The following is a 6,456-nucleotide window of genomic DNA, read 5'->3' on the forward strand; positions in this document are numbered from 1 at the left end:
ATGGATTGGGGTGAGCTTTGCTCACTGTGCGTTTGTCTTTGCATTAGTTCAGTTCATTGTAAATTAGACGCCCTCATATGACAGAGGATATCGTGAGACAGAAAATTCACGCTGTACACTTGTATTCTGTTTCTGGAAATTCGGCTAAAGTTCACAGACAACTTGTCAAAGAATGTGGGGCCGACACAATTGACAGAAGAACCATCGGCAGAATAAACGAGCAGTTTGATGAAACCGGCAGCATTCTTCTAAAACAGTCACCAGGTAGGCCTTGTACTGTTCGAACTGAGGAAAGCAGAGCGGTCATTCAACAACAACTCGACAGTGACACACCATTATCAACTCGTCGTTTATCAAACGTCAGCAACATAAGCCGATAATCGTTTCGAAGAATACTAAAAGACCTTAATGCGAAAACCATACATACCCAGATTAATTCACCGACTATCAGAGGATGATTTTGACAGGCGCGTTGAGGCATGTGAGACATTGCCTGGGTTAATGAATATGGACAATGATTTGCAGAACAGGATCTTGTGGTCAGATGAATCCAGGTTTACTTTATCAGGTTCTGTGAATCAAACGTCAGCAACATAAGCCGATAATCGTTTCGAAGAATACTAAAAGACCTTAATGCGAAAACCATACATACCCAGATTAATTCACCGACTATCAGAGGATGATTTTGACAGGCGCGTTGAGGCATGTGAGACATTGCCCCGGTTAATGAATATGGACAATGATTTGCAGAACAGGATCTTGTGATCAGATGAATCCAGGTTTACTTTATCAGGTTCTGTGAATCGTCAATCAGGTTCTGTTCTGTGAATCAGGTTCTGTGAATATCAGGTTCTGTCAATAACAGCATGATATAGGCATTAGACAACCCACGATTTGCTGTTGAGCACAACGTCCAGTATCAAGCTAGTGTGTCCATCTGGGCAGGCATTTCTTCTGGTGGCATTGGTGGACCAATTTTTTTTCAAAGAAAATGTGAATGCTGAAAATAACCTTCTAATGTTGGAGCAGCATGTATTTCCACTCAATGATGGCCAAATGTGGTACATCCATGATGGTGCGCCTGCTCATTATGCTGCCAGTGTACCGCAGGCCCTTGATTTGAAATTTAAAGACAAATGGATTGGCCATCATGGTCCGGTTGAATGGTCATGGCGGTCTGATGATTTAACAATATCCTGTGATTTCTTCCTTTGGGCTTTCCTCAAACACAAAGTGTATGCGAGGAATCCTATGACCCTTAGAGACTTGAAACAATTCATCCGTAATGAGACTGCTGCCTTAACGACTGAAACATGCAGAACTGTGTGTCAGAGTGTTTCTTCATGGCTACAGCTGTGCATTGACAATGAAGAAATGCAGTTTGAACATTTGAACTGATCAGACCAGGTCATTCTACTCTGGACATGGTGCTTCTGCTGTCTCAACAATGGATGGAGGTCCTTAATGCCAAATAGGAAATCAGAGATGTCTCCCTTGACATATCACGTGCCTTCGATACGGTCGGGCACCCCGCTCTGCTCACCAAACTCTCCTCCTGTGGTATCCATGGAAATCTCCACACATGGCTTGCGGACTTCCTCTCTGGTCGTAGTCAACGTGTGGCCCTGAATGGATTTCTCTAATATCCCCTTCTTGTTCAGGCTGGAGTTCCCCAAGGCAATCTTCTGGGCCCTGTGCTTTTTCTGGTCGTCATCAATGATCTCTCCGACTCTCTGGAAACCCTCTCTTTCTCTTTGCTGATGACTCCGCTCTCTGCTGCTCCATACCTCATCCCTCAGATCTGCAGTCTGCAGCCTCCTCACTCTCTGCAGACCTGGACAAAATCACAGACTGCGCAAACAAGTGGAACATGTCTTTCAATCCTGATAATTCTCACACCCTGACTATGTCTCTCCGAAAAGACCGACTGGACAAGCATCCCATCTACTTTCTCAACAATCCTCTCTAAGAAGTTCTGTCACTCAAGCTTTTGGGTCTCACTATCTGCCAAGATATTTCCTGGGAAAACCACATTTCCAAGCTGGCCTCCAAAAGCCAGTCACCGTCTGGGCATCCTCCATCGTGCATAGTCCTTCCTTGGCACACCTGAGCTCCTCACCACATACAGGGCTTTCATCCACAGCTCAATGGAATACTGTTCCCCCCTCTGGCCCGGGGCTCGTGCCTCACACCTGGCTCGGCTTCACGCTGTTGAAACCAAAGCTTTCAGAATCATTGGAATCTCCCGCGATGAAGCTAACTCCGAGGGCCTTTCACTCACTCACCGCAGTTTCTGTCTTCTACTGACTCCTCTCCGGCCTCGCTCCCCCCGGTCTGTCTGTGCTCTGACCCCCAAATATTCCTAGAGGTCGCCCAAGATCTGCCAGCAACCTCTTATTAGTAGGGGAGCTCCCAATAGAGTTCGTGACCATTTTCCCGTGATCAAGGTTTGAAGGTTGATTTTGAAAGATAAAAATATATATAAAAAAATAAGCTTGGGTATCTTTTTTTAAAATGCGGGCTAACTCGGCCAGAGGACAAAATCCAAGATGTCCGCCAAAACCGCGAAATCGGGCATATTTCCGCCTACGTGAATGCTACATATACATATTGGGTGTCCATATGTGGGTTTTTCTGGGCCCAGATCTTGCATCTTACATCAGTCAAGTGATATTGTGACTTAAAATGATATTAAATGATTAATGTTGACCAAAATCCAAGATGGCCGCTGCAAAAAACCATGTATTGTATATGTTCATAATCATTTCAATACAAAACCATGTATTGTACGGGGCAAACACTACAAGAGGAGCATACGATGTCTCCGATTGATGTATGAAACTCTGCTGAGAAGAATCATACAACAGTCACTACAGAATGGGGGAAGCATCTCAGATGAACTTGAAGCTCACTTGACTGTCCTGCGGAATCCTTCCTCAACAGCAGAAGAACGGCAGGAATGTTATGCACTTCTGGAAGCCAACCAAGAGGTTATTTCATTGGTGGCAGATGAGTTCAATAGAATTGAGGAGTCCGTTGGTTCAATGGCAAAGTACTGGATCACATTTATGGAGATGACTGAAATATTGATGATGAATCTGCATGCGTTGAGAATCCAGAACTGGGAACAATTCAAGTCGACATTACGTTTAATGCTACCATGGATCCAGATTTATGACAACGATAAATATGGACGGTGGTTGGTTGAGTATTGGCTGGAAATGGAATCCCTCCCAGAGGATGTAGCACAATACATGCGAGATGGCTTATTTGCTCAATCCATGTCGGGAAAGCCTTACTCATGTTTGCCATTGGATCTCTGGATCGAGATGACAATGAACAAGGGTTCAAAGATGAAAGCTGGCTGGCTCAAAATTTTGAAGAACGAAAAGATGCTGCTGTCACATTCCCGAAATGCTAACGATGTTAATAGAGTCCGATCCTCACTGCATGATCTTGCCAGCACATCAGAATCAAAACGACATCACAGTGAAAATGCTCCCACTCGCATGAAGGAAGACGAACAAGCTGTACAAGATATTAACAACTGCATCACTGAATTCGGCTGTGACCCTTTCAATGAAGAAAACAAGGTCTTGAAGTCACTACAGTCTGGAATGGTAGCTTCTGATGACCTCATTCAAGATTTTGAATCGGTCCACACCGATGGCGAGAAATGCTTGAAGGCATTCTGTGAAGACAGAATGTTCAGCAGCAACAAACCTTTCCATGCAACCATTCACAGGAATTTGAGACGGAACTTCAGCAACCCACCTTCAGTCAAGACTGGCGAGCGCATCATGAAGTCAGACGCAATGGAGAACAGAGCGATGGCAGCAGTTGTCTCACTTGCTGAAAATGACACCGAAAATTTCACCTTGTCAGAGATAATGTCGTACCGAGTCACAGATGAATGTCTGCCAATATTCAATATCAACGGCACCATGAAAAAAGTGCAAAAATCTAAGTTGGTAGAAAAATTCAAGCTACATGCGTTGGAACCAACACCAGACAAGTACACGGCGATCCTGGACATGGGATTTATATGGCGTTTGTTTACGCCATCGGTAGAAGACAGGGAAAAGGCTGATGGAATTTCCTACACCTGGGGAGACTACGCATCGAAGGTGTTCGCCGTCATTATGAGCAGACATAAATATGCATCACAAGTTGTGTTTGTCAATGACAGATATGATGTTTCCCTGACCGTCAAGGATAGCGAACGCAAGCTTCGAAAAAGCACTTCTGGATTTTCAGATGGCTCCAAGAATGTATTTTTCAAGCAGTCGGACAAATTCCCATCTGCCAAAGGATTTCAAGACTTCTTCCACAATGCAACAAACAAGCAGCACCTACAGATCTTTCTCAGAAACGAGTTCAGCGTGTTGTACCGAAACTATTCTAACACTGAATTTGTCTACTGCGTTGGGCCCACATGTGTCAATCTATCGACAGGTTTGCCTGTTACAGACTTCCAGTGTGAACAGTTAGAAGCAGACACATGCATGTTCTTCATCTACTCACAAATACGTAAAGCTGGAATAGAAACACCTGTTATCATCGACGCAGAAGATACGGACGTGCTTGTATTGGCATCGTATTTGCTCATAGAACTGAAGGGGTGCTCGCAATGAAGTACAAAAAGCAGTTCATAGATTGTACAGCTTTCTGCCCGAAGGAAATAGCAGATATCATAGTTCCTCTTCACGTCCACAGCGGCTCAGACACAACAGCAGCATTCTTTGGACATGGGAAGAAAACCATCTTCGACATATCATCCACTTCACCTGAAGCTAGAGCGTTCCTCAGTGAAGTAGGGAAACACCTACCGGTCCCTCAGCAGGTGCTTGATCATATGACGCTGTACACCATACGGTACATATACAAGGACAAACAAAGTACCACTCTGTGTGATGCTCGGGCCAGGAAGTGGCGACAAATGAAAAGGAAATCAATACTGCGGCTTCCACCAGACAAAGAATCCCACGATTTGAAAGTCAAGAGAGTGAACTATCAAACCTACGTGTTGCTCAACTACGAAAAACCTGATGCGCCACCGTCTCCTTTATCTCATGGCTGGCATCTCGAGGAAGGCACGTGTCTTCCATTGAGGTACATTCACCCAGCACTCCCAGAAAAACTAACTCAGGCTTTGGAAAGCAGCCCAACTATGGATGATCCAGTCGAGTCTGGGTCCGAGACGGACGATTCGGACAGTGAATAACAATTTCAATCTATCCAACACAAACAAACTGTTATAACAACTATTGTCATTTTCAACCCTACCGTATATGCTACTTGTGCAATGTGTATCACTGCTTGTAAATGTAATGTCATGTCACTGTAAATATAATAAAACAAAATAGAGAAAGATAAATTCTTTCTTACTGATTGCAAATGAAAACCTTGAACATTGTGTCAAATAAAAGACGTTGCAATAGATACAATGTACAGTAGCCATAACTGCTTATCTAACGGGCGAGAGGCAGCCATCTTGGTTCGTTACCTGCTCAAAAAGTCATTCATAGTAACAGTAAGGTTATAAATGAAAACACTAGTCATGTAAAACTGTATTTAGACGCCAGCGATGAATCTATGGTATGCACAATTATGAACATATACAATACATGGTTTTTTGCAGCGGCCATCTTGTATTTTGGTGAACATTAATCATTTAATATCATTTTAAGTCACAATATCACTTGACTGATGTAAGATGCAAGATCTGGGCCCAGAAAAACCCACATATGGACACCCAATATGTATATGTAGCATTCACGTAGGCGGAAATATGCCCGATTTCGCGGTTTTGGCGGACATCTTGGATTTTGTCCTCTGGCCGAGTTAGCCCGCATTTAAAAAAAAGATACCCAAGCTTATTTTTTTATATATATTTTTATCTTTCAAAATCAACCTTCAAACCTTGATCACGGGAAAATGGTCACGAACTCTATTGGGAGCTCCCCTACTATATGGTTAAACTGCCAAAATCAAGACTCTCTGCTCACCTTCACTCTTTCATTCCTCTTTTCTCCCGCCTCTTGAACAAACTCCTTCACGCTCTTCAATCCCGCTCCTCCCTCCAGGTCTTTAAAACAGCTGTTCACCACCATCTCTTATCTTCCCCCATCCAAAACCTTGATCTTTTCTACCCCTGCTAATTCACCCCAGATCCACTTTTTTGAAATACCGACTTCTTTCCGGAAGTCCTTGCAGTGTCCATGTGTTTTGTTTTTTTACCTCTCCCACCTCTCCCCCCCTTCCCACGCCTCCGCCCCCCAAGCCCTCTCCCTCCCACAGATCTTCCGATGTCCCTGCCCCCAAATGTTGTACTTGTGTGCTTCCCTCTCTCTCTCCCCATCTTGTCTCCTGCTCCCTTTATCATATGTTTTATGTGCCAGTTCGTATTTTTATGATCAATGTAAGGTCTTACACGAGCCTCGATATTGCAAACAA

The sequence above is a fragment of the Myxine glutinosa genome, chromosome 6 (genome assembly GCF_964187855.1).
Source record: "Myxine glutinosa chromosome 6, kmMyxGlut1.1, whole genome shotgun sequence".
NCBI lineage: Eukaryota > Metazoa > Chordata > Myxini > Myxiniformes > Myxinidae > Myxine > Myxine glutinosa.